A 21,374-nucleotide genomic window follows, 5' to 3' on the forward strand; every position below is an offset into this window, starting at 1 on the left:
GGAAAGAAGTTTAGAATGAAAAACATTATGAGAAGATCATGAGAAAGAATAACATGTCCAAAAGAAGTACAACGGGAATGACATTTTGACAGAAAGCACTTTGAGGTATATCAATGGAGGAGGGAGGAGGATGACTAATGAAGAGGATTTGAAAATAAAGATGATCAATCTTTTGTTGGTATTCTTGGAACTATATGTTTTTCATCTATGTTGCCATCAATGCCAAAGGGGGAGATTGTTGAGGGATTGTTGGAAGCATGAATGTTGATCATATTCCTAGTATTGTAGATATGTCACTATGATTATATGTTACTTCATGATTGAGTTTGTCACTGAAGTTAACATAGAATTCTTCTATGGTATGTGATAGAAGAATAGCGAAAAGATCAAGTTGGTACGGATGGTTAGTTGAGTATTATAACTATCCAAAGTTATGGGAGATACTTCTGAGTATCTAGTATATATATTTAACATCAAAAGAAGAAATTCAAAGTTTGGAATAAGTTATGGAAGTTTTGGTAATGTCTATTTTGAGATAGAGTTTATAGAGGCATGTTTTGGTAAACTTATTATATCTCTTAGTAGAATTGTTATTTTGAGAATCAAGGTTGAGGATGTGAAGAAGACATGTTGGTGATGACATGGCTAAGTTTTCTCATCATAATATTATGTGTATGGAAAGATATTCAAGTTTCAAGTTGAAAGATCAATGTTATTGCTAAGTGTAACGTGTTTTTAATGTGGTCCTATAATGATTAGTTGAGAAGGTCTAACAACTGACTCAGAGAATTTTTTTATGGACTTGATATAAAGGAAGAACATTTTCCTTTATCAAGTATGACATGGAAAAGCAATTATAAGTAGAAGAGAGAGCACAATGTGGAGTTGAGCAGAGTAGAGTGGAAGTGAAGGAAACTTCATTGTCAAGGTTTTGTTGAGTGATCTGAGGTTTGATATTTGGATCTTAGGTTCATGACCTACTCTACAAGGTTTGATGGTGATTGGTTTGGTTGACAGAATATAGAAAAGAAGAACATAATAGTAAATTTCATGTTTGAACAGTGACCTCTTCTTGTAGTTGAAATTGTATGTTTGGGCAGTGGGCTCTTCTTGCATACATTGTACTACAAATCCTAACAAGTTTGGAATCTCCTAACATGGATTCAAAGTCTCCTAATAGGGATTCATATGTACTAAATGTTGTAATACACTCCAAATAGGGTTCATCCTCTAACAAGGAATATTTATATTAATACATCATCTTGTGGGCATCATTCCCACCAGGGTTTTCCCTCTAACCAAGGGTTTCCCTAGTTAACATATCTAGTGTAATTATCTATGTGCATCTTTGTATGGTTGTTGTTTACTTTGGTTGAATAGTTAGGTTTTTTTAAAGAAGATAAAATGTTTTAATAGTTGGATAATTGATTCAACCCCCCCCCCCTTCTCAATTATCTTGGTGGACTATTTTTTCTAACAATAATTTCTTGCAATATTTCACTAGTACATTTTTGGGTGATATGTGACTAGGTGATTGAAAATTCTAGTCACGCGACTAAAATTTTAGTCTTGTGACTAAAATTGATCACACATCACTATTTCTTTATAATAGGTGATCAAACAAGTGACTATTTTGGTCACATATACTATTTCTTTGTAATTTATAGCTATAGGTGATCAAAAAAGTGACTAATTTGGTCACCTATTAAAATCACAAGGTTAAATGTCTAAAGAATCAACTTTCAAGTAGAACATGGTCAAATTTAACCTACCATGATCAATACTTATAATTGTATAGCTTTCATCAAGCATGTATTTCTACAATATCTTTAAATATAATAGCTTTTAGCATAGGTGTGTAATTAATGGGTACCTTATATAAGAGATCATACCTAATATAAACCTTTGTGTACAACAGTTATATAGTCTAGGAGGTGTGCAAGGTAAATTAAGTAGTTGACCCTATGACATCAGGAATAAGATCATGTCATGATGTACTATGCACATGAAGAGTTTTGGAAATTTTTTAGGCTAAAATTTGATGTTTTTGCATGCAATTATATAATACATGAGATGAATAATTAGTAGGTCAATTAACAAATGATATTATTTGTGAACAAAATTCTCAACAAAGAAGTGATTGCAAAAACTTATTTAATAATTTTTCTAAACTAAAAAAAAGCACCAATTTGTATATAAAATAGATCACCTAAAATTAAATAAATTATTTATCATAGTTACTAATTAATTCAGAATTAAAACTAATTGATGAAAACAAATTAATCAATTAATTAATAAAAACAAAAATTGAGTTTGACTCAAAAACTAAAGAATTGAATACTAATGAAAATATCACAATAAATAATCAATTAAAAGTTATTAAATAATGAATCTTATTATTTAATTAATTAAATCCCAATAAAAAATAAAAATTATGATATTCATGTTGGTTTGCCAATAATGTCAAAAACCAAAATTTTCCAATTTTGCCTCCCACGCAAGCCAAAATTTCCCAATTTTGCTTCCCACGCAAGCCAAATTTCCCCAATTTTTCTTCCTGCATGTGCAATCAAGGGTTTGTCGAGACTCAAAAAAAAGCTTAAAATTTGCAGAGAGCATTAATTTAGCCAAACATACAACATATTGCAACAACAACATATACATCAATGAGAGTCAATAGCAGAAGGCATAATATTGCTCAGTGGGTAGAGTAGTTAAAGTATTGGGAGGCAACATATTATATTTATCTGCACTACATTTCAATTCAATCTTCAAGGTAATCAATTTATTCCCTTTTCTTTCTCAAGACTGAAGGATTCATGATATATTGGCCAAGGATTTCATTCATCTCCATTATTCTTTGATTGAATCTTCAAGGTAATTAATATGTTCTTATTTCTCTCTCAAGCATTGGTCTTAGGTTCCCTTTTCTCTTTCAGATCAGATTAATATTAGTTTAAATGGTTTAAATTGATGCCCTATCTAGGCTATATAATACATTTTCTTAGTGTTTGTGATTTATTCAATGTGTGATTAACTTTAAGATGTCCTATGAGATACTCAGCATAGGCAAGAGGCTCAACCCCAACTACCATGGGTCTAATTAGCATCTTGATGATTAAGCTGAGGATGTCCTTTGAGTTGCTCAACATAGGCAAGAAGCTAAATAAAGGTCATTGGATAAAGTTCATGCATTGTAGGGTTACAATTAAGGCTATTTCATGTGATTTAAATAACAATCCCCACCCTCTAAACCTAAATGGCTGCATACACATAGAACATAGATAATTCTTATAATTGTGGTATATATTCTACAGTGCTACATTAATACAAGCAATTTGAGCACATAGTTGCACCAATTGGTGCACAACACATCCATACCCTACTCCAAATCTTTCATTCTCCACAACTTGCAAGAAAGCAAACAAAGGTTGTAGAGTTCATCTTTTACACTAGTCAATAATTACATTTTCTTGTTTAGCCCACACAAGGCCTACATTAATACAAGAAATTTGTTTTCAACTTTGACATATATCACTCTCTTTTAATAGCACATATCACTATCATGATAAATAGTATTGTCATCAACATTTGTGAAGTTGTGCCATCATCCACTTTTTCACTTCTATAGGTGGCTTTTCAATAGATTCGATCACATTTCCACATTAGATTTTAATAATAAAGTCAAAGAGGAAAAGGCAACACTTGTTAGATGTGAAGAACACAAGTCAAAGGAGATGTAGTATTACATGCACTATCTTTTGAGCTTTCAAAAAGGCGAGTCAAAGTTCGATTTATATGTTAGTTTTATGGATAGGTGCGAACTTGAAAATAATATGTTGGTTAGTGCTAATTCAAAGATTTCAAGTCACAAAATAGAATTATCAAGGTTATTACAATAGAAAAGAGGATGAGCATATTGTTTGCAGGATCAAAGTGAACCTCTAGTGAGCTTAATTCTATTATTCTATTCTATTATTTGCAATTATATCCTGATTTATACCATAAAATTTTAACTATGTGGTTTTTGAATGAAATTCATTGATCTCCATTTCATGAATAGTGATTCAACAGGAATCCATCAATCATACAATAATACCAATAATATAGTAAACATGTGCGGGGTATAAATTTCTTTTAATAAGCAAATGAAACACAAAACATACCCTCTAGCATTTTGAATATCCTGAGTCTTGCTTCTGTAAAATTAACTAGATTTAGTTTTGGCGTGTCTTGGTATAGACACAATTATAAGAATTTAAGGTATGCAGCATGGCAAAATAGAGATTTGAAAGCCTTTGCTAGATATCTTGTGTGTGTTTTCTTGTGATATCATTACATCTAGCATCATATATCCACCATGGATTGAGAAACTCTATAACTGTAAAACATTATTATTGATTGCCAATTTGGTAATGGAAGGAATGATCAGTCCATACATGTAGCATGAAAAAGATATTGAGCATCATTGAGGTGGGCACTCATGTCTTCATTAATGGAATCAATTGTGCAAAGTAGTTGTATCTCCTCTTGCCATTTATCAATTTGTTGTTGATGTGTCTTGCATTATTTATGTCAAGAACAACATTCTAATAATAATAAAAATGTATTTTACAAGGACAGTCTAAAATATAAAACCCATGGGCATAAATGTAAGGATATTTTTCTCAGCCTTGGCAAAATTGACCCCCTGAAATTCCTTCTCCAATCCCTTGGCATTCACATCCTGATCAAAGTGTTTTGTCTGATCATGGTGGGTAACAAAAATCTGGAGGAGAAAATGGTTGTGTCTCAGACAGTTAACCCCCATATTTCTACCTCCTCAAAGGCCCCCATTGCCCCTTGAGATACCCAAAAAATATGTCTCACCTTCACCCTCACCCTCTTTGGGGTCTACAAATGGTCATTCTCAGAAAAACATGCAAGTCCCCTCTGTGGTTCCTCTCCGAAAAAACTCAACTTTATCTACTTCTGTGGAGCTCACAAATGACATAAAATTTCAACCCTCCTCTTGTATCCTTCTCCCCATGTTATAATCTCATCTAGCATTTATTGAAAGTGGATCCTCCCAGAAGAATCCTAATCCCAAACCCTAGTACACCAATGAAGTAGAAGAGGACAATTTTGCCAAGAATCTATTGTTATTGACAATGGCTAAAAATGGGAATTAATCAATCCCCAAATCACCTGTTCCTCCTCTAGTTTTGAAAATGGGAATTAAAATGTTTGATGCAGTACTCTTATTCCCTCCCAATATGCCATGTCGGCATGCTTTCCTTGAATTTTCCTTGAATGTACTTCTTTATCTCCCTGTTGATGCTTGGGAACTCTCTAATTCTAATACCACTCTTATTGAACCATTTGATCTTTTTCTTCATCAATGTGCTCTTTCTTCTATCTAATTTCTCCCCTTTCCTCTATCTAATTTCTTCTCTGCAACCAGTTTTGGGCAATGATGCAGCTCCATGTTCTCTAATCTTCTTAAATAGATTAGCTTTTCGTACCTAGCTTATGCTTTAATAAGTTGGTTTGAAATTAGTATTGTGGTGAGTAAGTTAGTTTCTCTTTGATTTTCATTCTTCACATACGATAGTGGAAGACCACCAGTCATGGAAAAGCCGTGCCAGATTGATAGACTACCACTAACTTGTAGCCATTAGGGATTTACTATGGGAGCCAGGTTTTTAAAGAATCAAAAGTAATGAGAATGTGGAGTTAAGATTTAGATCTATCTTTGAGGAAAAAAAGTCGGTTGAAGCTTAATCTTTCACTATGGAAGTGTATGCAAAGTGTATGCGTAGCCTAGATTATGTTAGGAGGTTGTTGGTCCCAATAGTTAATATGAACATTAAAGTTGACTTTGTTGATGGATTGGTGCAAGTATTTCCACTGTTGTTGTTGAAAATATCCTTACTATCCTCGGCCTAATCAGAGTCTAAAGATATCGCCTCCAAACTTATGGTAATGGAAATATCCTTACTATCCTCAGCCTTGTCTCTTTACAACACAAGGTAATAAATGTCTTTCCATGCTTGTAGCCATCAGTTTGCCCTCTTCCCAACTAGATCAAACATTATATTTGCACTTTGCCAAAAGTGAAAATAATTTTATTTAATTGTTATTTCTTAGCACTTGCCTTGTGTATTATAGGGTAATGATATGGACTTTGGTAATATATTATTATAATTTTTTGGCACAAGCCCTTTTGGGTGAGTTCTCAAACATAAAATATGTAGCTACCATCACTAAATATAAAAAAATAGTAAATATCCTTCACTTATGAAATTTGTTGATGTTAGAGCTCTATAATGATGTAATGTCCCTTGTCAGATTGCTTGAAATATAGAGACAATGTTCTCTGAACTTCAAAGTGAAAGATACTTTTCCCCATTAAGCCTTTGAAAATATGAATTTAGTTCTCTTAACACTATGAGAGATTTTTCTTATCAAGTGACTCATATAATGAGACATCACCCATTTGTCTCAATACATCTTAATTTTGGTACAAATATGGGATATGGTTGTAATGTATCATTTTGGTGTAGAATAGATCCAATTATTCACAATATATAATATATAGCACTATCTTTGTTTCACTGTATTTATTAATTGATTTTAATGTTTTAGCAGTGATTGTTGATGATATTGTTGACGTAAGCTACCAATACCAATCACGACCACTATGTAATTTTTGATATTGCTTTTGCTAAGATGATCACGGGTGTAATGTATCAAATGTGTGTTGCTCGCAAGCTCCTCGAATGTGATGTTGCTGCTACAGTATCTTACAATCAATTATCTTTTTATATACTCTGTTTTCCACTTTTGCAATCTCCCTTTATTCATATTAGTTCATGTTCCAGCTAAGCCTGAAATAGTTGGTTCCTAGTTTCTGTGGTGTGGTTCTATGCCTCTGTATATACTTGAAATCATGAACTGTCAGCATTGACGTTGCTATTCCATTCCAAGCTATCACTGGATATCATACCTTGTTTGTCACTTGATGGTTCTATGTACATTTGTAAATCTAGAAGTTTTAAATACCATTATATGTGTCCATTATTATCGATAGTTGATTGCTTGTATAAGGTTGTCTCCCAATGCGGACTGGATTCTTTTCAAAGAAGAACCAATGCTCTATAATTTTCAAATGATAAGGAATTTGTTGTTGTATTGTCTTCCTTGTATAATACTAATATCTTTTGATATGTTGTTGATAGTTATGTTGAATTTATATCTTTGCATAGATACCTTGAGCATTCACTGCAGATATGTTTGATTCCATTGTGGCCCTTTTTGATGATGAGGATGAAAAATATGTATCTTCTTGTACCACTATGCCACTATGCTCACCTTGTAAATATCAAGTCTGTTGACTTTCTCTTGTTGGATGCTAATTGTTGCTCTCTTGGATGAGTACCAATGCTCTGTAATTTTCAAATGATAAGGAATTTGTTGTTGTATTGTCTTCCTTGTATAATACTGATATCTTTTGATATGCCATTGATAGTTATGTTGAATTTATATCTTTGCATAGATACCTTGAGCATTCACTGCAGATATGTTTGATTCCATCGTGGCCCTTTTTAATGATAAGGATGAAAAATATGTATCTTCTTGTGCCACTATGCTCCATGTTATTAATATGTATCTTCTTGTGTGTCTTCTTGACATAATCTGCATTTAGGGTTATCCTCCACGTATATGCATTGGATCTCTCAAGCAACTTCAAAGGCCATAGCAAGTAGACCAAGAGAAAAATGAAAAACAACTGTCGTCTTGGAAACTTTAGCAAGTGTAGGTGGCTGCTTATGAAATCAACACTTGGCATTCATTATTCTCCTGAAGATGAGAAGTGTGCCCTCTTTATTAGCTTTGGCAAGTATATTTTAATAAAACAATGCTATAGATCTATAAACACTCTTATGTTGTTTAGGCTATAGAGATCATTTAGAGTATACAGAAATGTTGTTGCTGATGTTGGCAAGGTATGGAATTCCATTTTCTCTCATGTCTCTGGCTCTTGCAAATTGGTAATTTGGATTAGGGCCTGACAAAATGCCTTAGCCCTATACCCCATAAGTATAAACCTAGTTACAAACTACTCTTGAAATAGTATAAATAAGGATGATTGTAGGGATTATCTACCTTAAGCTCCCAATGGAAATCTTTCAATCAGCATGAATTGTGCTACTCATTACACTGAAAAATCTAAGAAAACTTCTGTCAAAAATGCTACCTGCTCCAACACCAGTACCCATCATTGGCAACCTTCATTTATTCTCCCATCTTCCTCACAAATCCCTGGCCACTCTTGCCCACAAATATGGCCCAATTATGACCATCTATTTGGATCCTAAACCAGTCATTGTATTATGTTCCTCACGCATGGCTAAGCAAGTCCTCAAAACACATGACAGCATATTTGCGAACCACCATAATCTCATGAGAAAGTACATAGAAGTACCCGACTGGTGGTTTTTCATAATTCTTGTCTTGATGTGAATGGTTTAAGGATCAACTTCAATTGCAGTAGTGGGGAGTGCTCCTTTCATGTGGCCTTTGCCATATTCTTCATTCTGCCAATCACCATTAGAAAGGCTACTATTGATAAGGTATCAAAGAAATCCATTTTGGAAAAGAGGACTGCTCATGTTGTGAATTCTTCCATAAATGTACTCTTAATATTTTCAAATTTCCACATAATATAACGCTGATATCTTGTAAGATAACAGTCTATGGATTTGTCCATTGGACCAAGTGATATATGATATATCTGTGGTTTGAAGACTGATCGACCCAAGGAAATTTTTATTGTGCTTTTAACTGACCTCTTTCCTAAGGCTAATATCTTACAAGATAACAGTCTATGGGTTTGTCCATTGGACCAAGTGATATATGATATATCTGATTGTATAATTAAAACTGAATATGTATATAATATAATCAACAGAACTAGATGAAATGAGAGACCTTCTCTTCTCTCATGGCAACTGGATGAACAAACTTCGAATGTAGGCATATAATTAAAACTTACAAGCTGATCATTTATCTCCAATCTTAAGGCACAAAATATTCTTAATGCTGCCTCTGCAATTTTAACATACAACTTCAATATGAAGAATCAGATTAGGAGATATGCTTGAATATTCATCAAATAAATCTCATGTGATTTTAATGTTATGATCTGGTTAATATACTCTTCACCACCTATGGCACTTAACAAATATCCATTCATAGAGGATCAAAAGATTCTAACAGGCTGGGAAGATGATATTACGAAAATTGCAAAATACATTGTGGAGGAACAAAGTCCAAAACAGTGAGTTCAAAGCTCAATACCATATTCGCTACAGTCAATTACGGACTTCCAGTAAATTTATAAATTGTAAGTGGGCATTAAATTCACACCAGATCTCTTTGGCATTAACCATGCAGGCTCTATAAAATCCGAGGCAAGCTTCAAATCTAGCAATACACAATGTGAATCCGAGTTTTGTTTTCAGTGTAAGCTTCAAAACTGTCATATTATACCCAAGTATAGAAACTTAAATCATTATATGTTTTTTCAAGGCCTGTGACAATTTATATCTTTTGTAAATAGGATTCATTGGTTTGATGAACAAATAAAAAAATTTATGTTTGCAGTTTTTGATGGAAGAACTTAAGCGCAACTTGGATGACAATTTGCAGATGGAACTTCATAATCTCTACGTAGCTTTCAAAGTGAGTATGATAGTCTGCCAGGTTATACAGCTTCTGTGATTTATAACAGACATTAAGAATAGACATATAATTAATTGGTGTTAATCATGAAAAGGGCAATAGCTTCAATGATGGAAAACCTTTGACAGAAAATCAAAGGACTCAAGATCGTGTTCTGCATGCAAAAAGAAATGCCTATCTCTATGTCAAAATTGAAGGTAAGCATTTATCAAAGGAAAGAGCAGAATTATGACTGCATGTTTTTAGTTCTTTTTATTGCTCTACTTCCATGTGATTTCTCTTTTATTATTTTAATAGTAGAGTTCACAGCTAGATTTATGAGTGTCTACAAATCAATGAAAATGAGACCAACATGATCAAAATCAAATTCAATGGAAATCTGACCCAACTAGTCTTCGTCAGAAGTTACAGGAATCAAAAGTATGGGCACTGTTTACCACAAATTGATGGATTTGGACCTTTGATATAAAGAAATTAATAACAATATAGATGACTTTTTCAAAGCCAAGGTTACCTAAGTATCAGAAATAATTATTTTGATTCCCCTTGAACTATGACTTCTAAAGCGATACCTTATTTTTACAAATCAGAAAGAAATTATTAAATTTTTGTTTGTTTCCACCAGAAATAAGGTGTCAGCCATGGTGCCCACACTCTAAAATTCACCTGGCATTGGGTTGCTATGCAGTCTTGTAATCTCCATCAGAAAAAAAGCATGGAGTCAGTTGTGCCCCAGCTTTGACCTTTGCATGGCATTGCATTGTTGTACTTGAATGAAAATCTCATTGGTTTCGGACTAAGTTTTAAGGTGAAATCCATCACGCCTAAGCTGATAGGTAATATTGTTGCTCTAATGTATATTGTTCATATGTAGTATATTATTAATGTGACATTTATAAATTCGACAAAATATGTTACAAATAGGCATAAAAGGAGTAAATTTGATTAGAAAAATTTAGAAAGCATAGAAACAAGGAATACATAGCCTTTGCTTGGAGTTGGTGGAAAGTAATTGTTATGTGTATTCACACGTTTCATATTCAAATTGATTATCCTATCAACAGATAGATTTCTTTCAAAGTTATTTTATCTTAGTGAAAGCCTTTTCTGATGCTTATTACGATTTTTGCAACATCATTGTGTGACCAGTAACCCTGAAAATTAACATGTACTTAAATAGTAGATGCTCTCCCCGTTATTTGCACTGAATTCATTATAAAAAGCATCGTTGATCATGCTTAAATAAGGGTAATGTATTAATAGCCTTTGAAATGGTATTCTATGAGAGAAGAAGAATGTGCAATCTGCACAGTCAGACCAGTGTGAGTATCGATGTTAGAGTTTTGATAGAAAAGAACGGGAAAAGAAAATCCCTAGAATAACTTGGGACTTATACAGTCTGGAAACAATATATATATATATATTATTTGACTTCCCTAGACCAGCAGTGATATGAAAGACCTTTGTTGCTTTCATTTACATTTCCAAATTACTAAGTACAACCTTGCTATTTACGATTTATCGCCTTTTGGCGGGATACATTAAATAGAACCGGCTTTTATTTTTCATATTACTTGATTTATATTGTGTCTAAAACCATGTGAGCTATTCATCCAGTCTCCATTTTTGATCATGTCATCATTCATTTGATATTGGGGAACCAGCTCTCTCTCTATATGTATGCCTGAAAATACTGTCTACAGCCAGCTAAGATCAATTGTTATTGTGAAGTAGAATGCTGGTTTCTCAAATTCATATTAATCCACAAGAATCATTCTTTATAGATAACAAATATTCTGAGGCACCATCATCTCATGATTGTCTAATATAGATTAATCTTGCCCTGAAGTTATTGTAACCTCAAGCATCTCTTACCTTAGAATCATCATTGATTTATGAGATAACTTCAGGATAAGTGACCACCAAGGCTACAATAACAATAGGGAAATGATAAAATAATATGTTATTACAAGAATTCTTTCTATACTTGTCAAAGAAAATTAATAATCACTAGATCTCTATTTGTTAGATGGGGTTGGCTTCAGCCTTGCTATGTTATCTTCATCCTTCAAAAACAATTTAAAAATTACTACCATTCCTGTATGTATGAAGGTTCCCAATAAACTATTTTCACTGAATTAAGACCATCCTTGACGAGTATAAATACAATTACAACATCATGACAAGTTTCACTGATTCTTAATACAAATGAGTAATTACTACATATACTTAGAGGATAAGCTCAGATACCCAAAGTAAGTAAAATAAACAGCTAGATCAGATTAAGTAAAATAAATAGCTAGATTGTATATTTGAACAAATTAAATTAAATCCTTGACATAATTGTCAAAATATACCCTAATTTCTATAGAACAATTTATGTAAAAATTACAATTGAGAGAAGTTTTCTACAGACCACACAAAAGTAGCTGAAATCAGTTATTGTTCATACAAGCCTGCATCAACAAAAGCAACTACCAGCTCCATTAATATTAATATTCAAATTCATGATAGAGAGACTAAATTCACATTAGGCTCAATAGTAAATGGCCAGACATCAGATCTTTGTTAGGATAAACAACCATTAACCCCATGACTGTGTGTGTGTATACATACACTACAGATTTGAAAGCTAATGGATGATATCAGATAAGGAGGACTGAGAGACTATACCTTTCTCCTTCCTTAGTCATTTAACATTATATTTGATCATAAAATTATGAGGTCATCCAGTTAATTTTAGCTATAACTATCTCTAGAAATCAAAACTAGTATTCTCTGTCCACTGTTCAGCTTATATAGAAGGGCTATTAAGTTAAATACATATAAACAAGATTCGTTGTGCAGGTTCCTGAACCAAATCCTTCTACCAGGGCATTCTATCTGTTGCCATCATACTATAATTAATATTTATGTAACATAAGGTAAAGAAAGTTTAAAATGCTATAAACATAAAGGTATTAGTGACAACATCGTTAACCATACAAGCTCTGTTATGACAGAGCTTAACCCAGCTATCTAACACCTTAAAAAATGGATCAAAAAATAAATAAAGGATTATATGTACTTGACCAATACCAATTCCTCATCCGAGCTGCCTTCAAAAACATCCAGAAAAGCCATTGAGTTTTCCTTAATAGCATTTTTGTATGAGCTTTGGTAGGCAATAGAATGTTGAAGATCAATCTAAACTTTGTCCAAATCCTGATTTATAAGAGTCAAGTGGATTATAACCTTTAGAATTGAGATAATGTAAGAGCCATTCATTTTCAGCCGTTGCTATGATTCTAGTCCAATGAAGTAGGAAATGTATTTTCCTTTTCATCTCTGGCCAATATCTGCAGTCATATAGAGTTCTAGAAGAGGAAATCGTTCTACTAATTTATGCTATAAACAACATTTTCCAAGCCACAAAGGTTCTTCCCAAGAAAAACTACTCTGCACATGGCGACAATATTTTTGGTGCAGGAGCACACTCAAATTCATTTATCTTATCCAAGGGATAAGATATTTTAACTCTTCATTTCATATTTGTAATAAGTCCAAGTTTGTAGGGCCAAGGGACACAAGGTGCATTATAAGCCTTGTCTTCTAACTTGGGTCAAATTGGACATTTATTTTCATTTGCATAATAAGAGTAGGATCCTAGGATTTAGGAGGTTCCATTGGATTTTTTAAACATGTTTCTAAACTCCTTTAATCAGTTCTTGGTTGACATTTTTGGAGTTTACAACTTTTTGCATAAAGTTGTCAACTTGCTTAATTAGCAACTTTTTGTCAAATTACAAGTTTGTTGCACTAAGTCCAAAAACTACTCAAGAACCACTTTGTGGTTGGAAAAAATTATGTTCCCAGTGATATGGAGGAGATAATGATGTCCATAGGCAAGGAGACAAAGTGGTTGTACAGCAGGGGTTTTGGAATCAATAAAAAAACTGTGTTTCTACAGAAAATTGACTTTTTTTGGCATTGTACGGACTTGTACAGACTTATTTCTAGGAAATCGTGTTATGGTTAGATAGAGGTCTGAGATAGCTTTCGAATGAAATTGGTTTGAAGTCTCTATCTATCATAGATCTCAAGTTATTGATATTTTTGTGTAGGTTGCAGCATTGCTGCCTGTACCTTGGGCTTCATTACAAAATTGCTCATATCTTGCAACTCCACCATGGGAAAAATCTGAAAATTGGTGATTTTCAAGGTATGAGGATGTAATTTAATATTATTTCGGTTTCATATAGTGGAAATGCAGACCGTGGGAGAAAATGCTAAACCCTTGGGACTGGCATTAAGATGTGACTATCCTTCAATGTGCTAATAAGTGCATGTAAAGAGTTAGGGGTGGAATCTGTTCATGAAACCTGAGATTTGGTGTTCATTCATGATATTGGACATGTTACAAGTGCTGCATTTTATTAGGAGGTTGTAAAAGGACCACTTCCTTTGTAAAAGTGCCAAATTAGGCCTAGTCCCTAAAGTGGATGTAATAAAAGTTAGTGGGCTTAACCAAAGGTTCTGATTTTCATCTTTTGGAATATCATTTGGTAGGTTTCCAGGGTCATCCAAAACTAGTGGTGGGCTTAGAGGAGTCAGTTTATTCCTTTGGAAACCATTTGTTGATTTTCAGCCTTGTAGCCCTCTTGTAGGTGTGAAATGGCTTAACAAGTCAAAGAGGGTAAGTTCACATGTCATCTTGCAGAATTAGGTTTTTTTGGGTTATTAATGGAGTAGGAGAAGTGAATTCCATCCTCATAATGTCTCAGCATAGTTTTGAAACTCTTGTTCCTATTTTGGTCCATGTAATTGAATAGATTAGGAAGTAGTGAGAATGGTCTACCAAGTAGAGTCCCAATTTGTCTTGTAGCAAAATAAGTGGATGTTTGGCCTATTATAAGCAATAGATAGGTGTTGGAAGTTTGGATATCTTGGGGCTCTCTCATTTCTCTATGTACCTTTAATATAGTTGTGCATGCATGTAATTTTGAAGTTGAACACCAAAACCACGACGAATTCCATAAGAGGCTAGCAGTGAAGGCCGCTTTTTTAATTTTGTTAGTAGTACTTGTCTAATGCTCGATACATCTTATTCTTTTCTGGCTCATTTGTCCGTCTTTATTACATGAAGTGATGCTTATACCCAGATCTTTTTTCATTGTATGGTGATGAGTCTAGGACATGCAATAAACTAGTTCCACCATTACAAGATACGTCACATCTCCATTAGGGTATTTGAGTTCTCTTGATATAGTTCTATGCTATATGGTATGTAACAATTGTATTGTGAATGGACTGTTTGTTTTTCATATTCACACTCTTATGTCTTCCATGTGGACAAATATTTTTGAATTCTACCCTTAGGCGTAGAATATGCTATGCTAATAGAGAAATTTTATTAATCCTCATCACTAAAGGTGGATTGTATCAGTACTGTGGGACCTTATTTGTGGCCTTTTGGTGACATTTATGATCTACATATATTAGGATGTTACCACGTGCCAAAGTTTATGAACTATTTTTAGTCCAATGTTTTGTTCTTCGCTACTGTAACTCCTTTGACATGAAGGTTCAAAAGAGTTTTGTGAAGCATACAACTTCTGCAACAAGAAAATTAGTATAAAGATGCATTTTTTTTTGGAATCTAGATTACTAGAAAATTGTGTACTCTACAGGTATTAGGATGTACCAAGCACAAAAATATGTACTCTACTTTTGTGTCTTTGCATATGTGCACTCAATTGGTGACATGAATGCTTCCTATTTTCGATGTTGCTTCATATATTTTATCCCCCCTAGCAATTCTTTTTTGATGCTTTGTATACACTATAAACTTTTGCACATTTGTAGAGTTTGGTCACCATATGCAATTGATAGGGAAATGTCATAATTATATATTGTTCCAAATGCAATGATTCATGTTTGAAGTTTGAAGTTAACCCTGATACATAGACCTTTTTTAGGATCCTTGCAACTTCTAACATATGGGTGATGAAGAGGGAGAACATTCATTCAAGTTTAGAATAAGAGATATCCATCAAAGACCATAACATATATGTTATCTATAATGGGTATGAAAAGACTACAATGCATAAGGGACCTAGAGTGACATGACATGAAAGAATAACTTGTTTGTGGATGATTCTGATTTTCACGAGTCACATGTTCAAAAAAAATGAAATGGACTTATAATACCTTGGATAACATTATTTTTTGGTATTAAAAATATTAGAGTAAACATTTGCCTTTGGTGGGGATAGCCAATGACCTATTCTGTCTTTATTGCAGTTGACAGTTGCACACAATTTGAGAAGCTAGAATACATTGAAGAAGACTATCAGAAGGAGTTGGAACAGATTGAGAAGGTAAGATAGATATCTGTATTTCATCTCTCTCTATCTCTCTCTGTCTCTAGTATTAGTTTTACAATAGTGAGTAACAAGTGTAGTTTGAGAGATTTGCTTGATATGAATTAAAATGTTTTAACTTTGAACATTTTACATATATTGCAATTTTTTGTAGGTTTTTGTTCATCTAGTAGAGAAATGCAAGAAATATGGAAGGGCGGTCCACATTGGCACAAAACATGGAAGTCTTCCTAATCGGATCATGAGTTACTATGGTGATTCTCCAAGGGAAATGGTAAGTTCATATGTTATTTATATTTCTATTAAGTTGGGTGTATAGATTGTATGTTTAAGTAAATTTTATTTTACTCTGCTAGAAAATTGTTTTATGTTCATAAGTAATGTTAGTTATATTTTTTCAAACATACTAATGTCCATTTTCTTAAAACAAGTGGAATCAATATTTGAATTTGCATGCATTTGTCAAAAGTTGGATTTCCATATCTTTGTCTTCTCAATGAAAGAAAGCAACCTAGTAATTATGGTCTAGGCATATCATTTTCTTGTTTCAGAGATGAATGTCCTAGGATGGGATTATCCATTGCATTGGGGAGTTACTAAAGCTAGTGAAGGTGAAGACAGGCAAATAAAATCTGTAATTGGCATTAGAACACTTTTACAGATTTCTTCTAATGATTCTCTTCCTCATCTTTGTGTCAAGATATCATGATTTCTCTTATGATATATGCTGACACTTGTCAATTTTCTATGCAAGATGGTTTGGTGATACAATACTAGTTTCCCTAATGGAAGCTCCAGAAGAGTAGATAGATCCATGTAGAAGACTTGCAAATCTTGGAATGCAAGCTACCAAGCTCGAGAAAAGAGTGGTAAGCTTGCAACTAACTTCTTTGTACATGTATGGTGTTGATGTTTTTCTGAATCATCCTTTTACTTTTGAATTTAGTATTGATATTTTAGAAACTATTCTTTTGATAGGCTCCTTTTGAGGAGAAGCACCACCATTACTTCAAATTCCAAAGGAGAACCAATCAACATCCCATTCAGAAAGAGGTGTGTTACACTTTATTCTTGTAGGCTTGCTTTTTGTAGAATCTTTATACTTCCCTTTTCCCATTTGTTTGATATTCTCCATTTCAAATTATATCAGTGCTTATTTTTTCACAGTGGAAGTCTTGTTTAATTATTTCTTTTTGTACTTCTACTCAGTCAATGTCTCAATTGAAGGAATTCAATTTTGTGCTGTTTGAACTTCTTGATTAGTTCATTAAATTTTATCATTCTTATTTGTAGTCATTTAAAATCTTGGCACTTGATCTAGGAGACTCAAATTGTAAAAGTGAGTTGGTCTTGATGTCAATACGTTTTGAAGAAAATTACATTATGTTTCTATATCTCTTTCTACAAATGATTTTCATGCTTATCATTAATTGAATTCCTTTCACATGTACAGGGTGATGAAGTAGATTATAGGGTTGTTCTTCATCAAGATGGTTCAGTTATAATATTTGTCACTCTTGATCAGTTGAAGGTGAATTTTAGATATAATTTTTTGTTCTATACAATGATAGTTGTTGGAGTTGAGGAAAGCCAACTCCGAAGACGCCCAAGATCACCTGCATGCGAAAACTTGTCAAAGAGAAGCCAAAGAGAGGAAGAGCATGGAGCAAGGGAAAAACCCTAAATGGACATGAGAGACCACATGAATGCAAACACAATGAAAATGTATTTACAATATGCACAATGCCTTATGATATGTTAATACAATGAGGGAGCCCACTTATAAAGAGTTCATGGAAGCTTGTAGAACAAGCTAGAAGGTGGTAGAAGATAAGGATGACAACTCAACACATATCCACAAAAAGGTGGAACATGCTAGAAGGGAACAAACTCTCGTGTTGTCATCAACTAACCACTACATGCATTAAATACAAAATATTAAATAAATGCATTAACCTAAGTAAGCTTAAGTAATAGAATAAATAATTAACAATTAATTATTTACTCTAACACCCCCCCTTAAGTGCAACTTAGGGAAATGTCTTAAGCTCACAAAACTAAGATGAAATGCAGAATGGGTCCCGGCAACAAGGCCATGTTAGGTACCCAAGTACAATGCAAGAGATGCAACCTCTGAAAACAGGGAAAGAAAGGAAACCACGTGGGAAAAACCCTCCCCCAAAAAGAGGTAAGAACCTAGTGAAGAACTGAAGAAGTCTCCAACTAGGAAAATTGTCCCCTAAAACAAGAACAAGAAGTGATCATGAAGAAGCATCACTGAAGCATGAAGAGCTGCAAATCTACCAAACTGTTGATCTGAAGAACCTCCATGGAAGAAGAAGGCACGAAACGAGCATGTCTATATGGTAGATGATCCATCTCATCAAAATGCATAGGTAGCTAGCCACTGCAATTGCCTTGTATATAGGATCAACCACTAAATACATAGTTCACACTATCAAACCATTGAACCACGAATGCATTAGAACAACAGCATAACCCCCCCTTAATGCAGACGGGGTGTGATGACAGGCAACTGAGAAGGTGGGCCAAAGTCTCCTACAAAAGAACCAAGAACGAGGAGAGAGGAAAAGAGGTACAGACACCTATAAAGACACGGTCTAACTGACTCTGCATGGGGCTAATGTCGTGGAAGGGACACTCACTTGACAAAGGGAGAATGCCTAAAACAACAAACAATAATCCCCCCCATGGTGCTTTATGAAAATAGTGCAAGTACAATTGACTCAAAACAACGTTCATGATTCTCGAAATGCAAAAGTGACACTTTATCTCAGTGCGATACAAAAAAGTGCTTCAAAATGATAGCTACAATGATTAGAACTAAAAAAGAGCTACAAAAAAAGAAAGTACAACCGAAAAAAAAAGCAAACCATGCTAGGAAAACGATCCTCGGGCCTAAAACACTCAAAATATCAACCATAGAGCAAAAATGCCAAAACTATGATAGAAAGAGTAGAGACCAAAAACTAAGGACAAGGACTGCATTTCTGAAAAGGTGATAGAACCAGCTTTCCAAAAATATAAAGTTTTCAAAAAAAGGCATGGGACGCAAAAGATATGCATGCCGGAGTCAAAAATAGGACTTCAGACTTTGACTGAAAAATGGGCAGTAAAAATGCATCAAAATCTAAAAATACCTACACCAATGTCTCCATCTCGGAACCAGCTTCTCGGCGCTTCTTTCAGATCAGAAAAATACCTCCGTATGCAAAAGTTATGGCCAAAAAACCACAAGTAGGTCCAAAAGCAAATCAGGAGAGGTGCATGCAAGGTCTAGGATGCCGATGACATCATGCTAACGTCAAAAAATTGGTGGTTTAAAATTGATGGCCAAATTGTCATCGTAGGAAAAAGGGTGCCACGTGGCATGTATGGATGATGATGTGGCAGGGTCCACATGGCAATGTGCCACGTGGCACCCTTGCCATGTGTCTCACACTGACTTCAGCTGACTGTACTCCAAAGCTGATGCTGGCTGCTGACGGGGCGGACACCTGTTGACTAGGCAAGCTGAACTGTCGCTGACATAGACTGCAAATGCTGACTGGGCGGCACAGAGGTGACGGGCAGCGACTTTCAATGGCGGTGGCAAAATTGAAGCGGCACCGCTGCAGTGGGCGGAGCGGGGGGGGCCGGTCGGTGGCGACCGGGTTGGGGCTGCCCAGCGGCGGCTCAGCCGGCTGCGGTGGCCGGCGAGCAGTGCGCGGGTGGTTGCCTGGCAGCGCACTGGCAGCGGCCCATTTTAATATTTTTTATTCTAATTTTTTTTGACCCTACGTCCATACAGTTCGTACGACAGCGATCCGGAGGCTTCAAAAAATCTCCAAAAATGCCCTGTGTCCAAAATCGACAAATTTTATATGAATCCTGATTGCAAATGGCCTTCTGGATCCAATGGTGATGTCCGTTTGGGCTCAAAGTGCTCCAAAAAATTGTTGATCCCCTGATTTGAAGAAAAAATGCACAAACAAACTAGGGTTTGTGACTCCAAATCACGGCTTCAAAATTTCTTCAACGAGGCTGCAACAGGAAGGCTCTGATACCATGTTGGAGTTGAGGAAAGGCAACTCTGAAGACACCCAAGATCACCTGCATGCGAAAACCTGTCAAAGAGAAGCCAAAGAGAGGAAGAGCATGGAGCAAGGGAAAAACCCTAAATGGACATGAGAGACCACATGAATGCAAACACAATGAAAATGTATTTACAATATGCACAATGCCTTATGATATGTTAATACAATGAGGGAGCCCACTTATAAAGAGTTCATGGAAGCTTGTAGAACAAGCTAGAAGGTGGTAGAAGATAAGGATGACAACTCAGCACATATCCACAAAAAGGTGGAACATGCTAGAAGGGAACAAACTCCCGTGTTGTCATCAACTAACCACTACATGCATTAAATAAAAAATATTAAATAAATGCATTAACCTAAGTAAGCTTAAGTAATAGAATAAATAATTAATAATTAATTATTTACTCTAACAATTGTTGCTATAATGTCTCTATGGCCCCAAATAGTTGTTGAGGTGTAAGATTTCATTTAATTATTCTTAAATTCCTAGTACATGAAATGTGAATTTTTTAGCTTTGACTTTTTGGTATATAACCTTTTTGGATGCTATATTGAGAATGAAATTAAAAAAATAATAATTTATTATGTATTCTTTAAAGGGTGCTAGCTCAATGGAAGAGCACCTACTTTACAAGCAGGAGGATGGTGGTTTGATTCCATTGTGCCCTATTATGACCAAGTATGCTACCAAATATGTGACTAATATACTATTGAATATAATACTAAATATGTGACCAAATATACTTTTAAATATGCTACTAAATACACTATCAAATATCTGCCAAATATGTGACTAAATATGCTATTGTTTATGCTACTAAATATGAGACCAAATATACTATTAAATATGATACTAAATACACTACCAAATATGTGAGTAAATATATTAAATATGCGATTAAATATGCTACTAAATATACCACTAAATATGTGACAAAATCAACTATCAAATATACGATTAAATATGTGATTAAATCGATGATCAAAATCATTGATCAATTAAGTGACTAAAATCGTGTAGTAGTATATTTAGTAGTGTTAAATGACTGGATATTAACTACTATTAGTCACGTGACTGATTTCAGTCACATATATACAAATTTTAGTGGTTTTTTAGTCACATATTTCTATTTTTGTACTAGTGTTTAATATATTGAACTACCCCTTTCTTCATTTCTAGCTAGTAGTA

This window comes from Cupressus sempervirens, chromosome 9 (genome assembly GCF_028749045.1).
Source record: "Cupressus sempervirens isolate cs-2001-9-10 chromosome 9, ASM2874904v1, whole genome shotgun sequence".
Classification (NCBI taxonomy): Eukaryota; Viridiplantae; Streptophyta; class Pinopsida; order Cupressales; family Cupressaceae; genus Cupressus; species Cupressus sempervirens.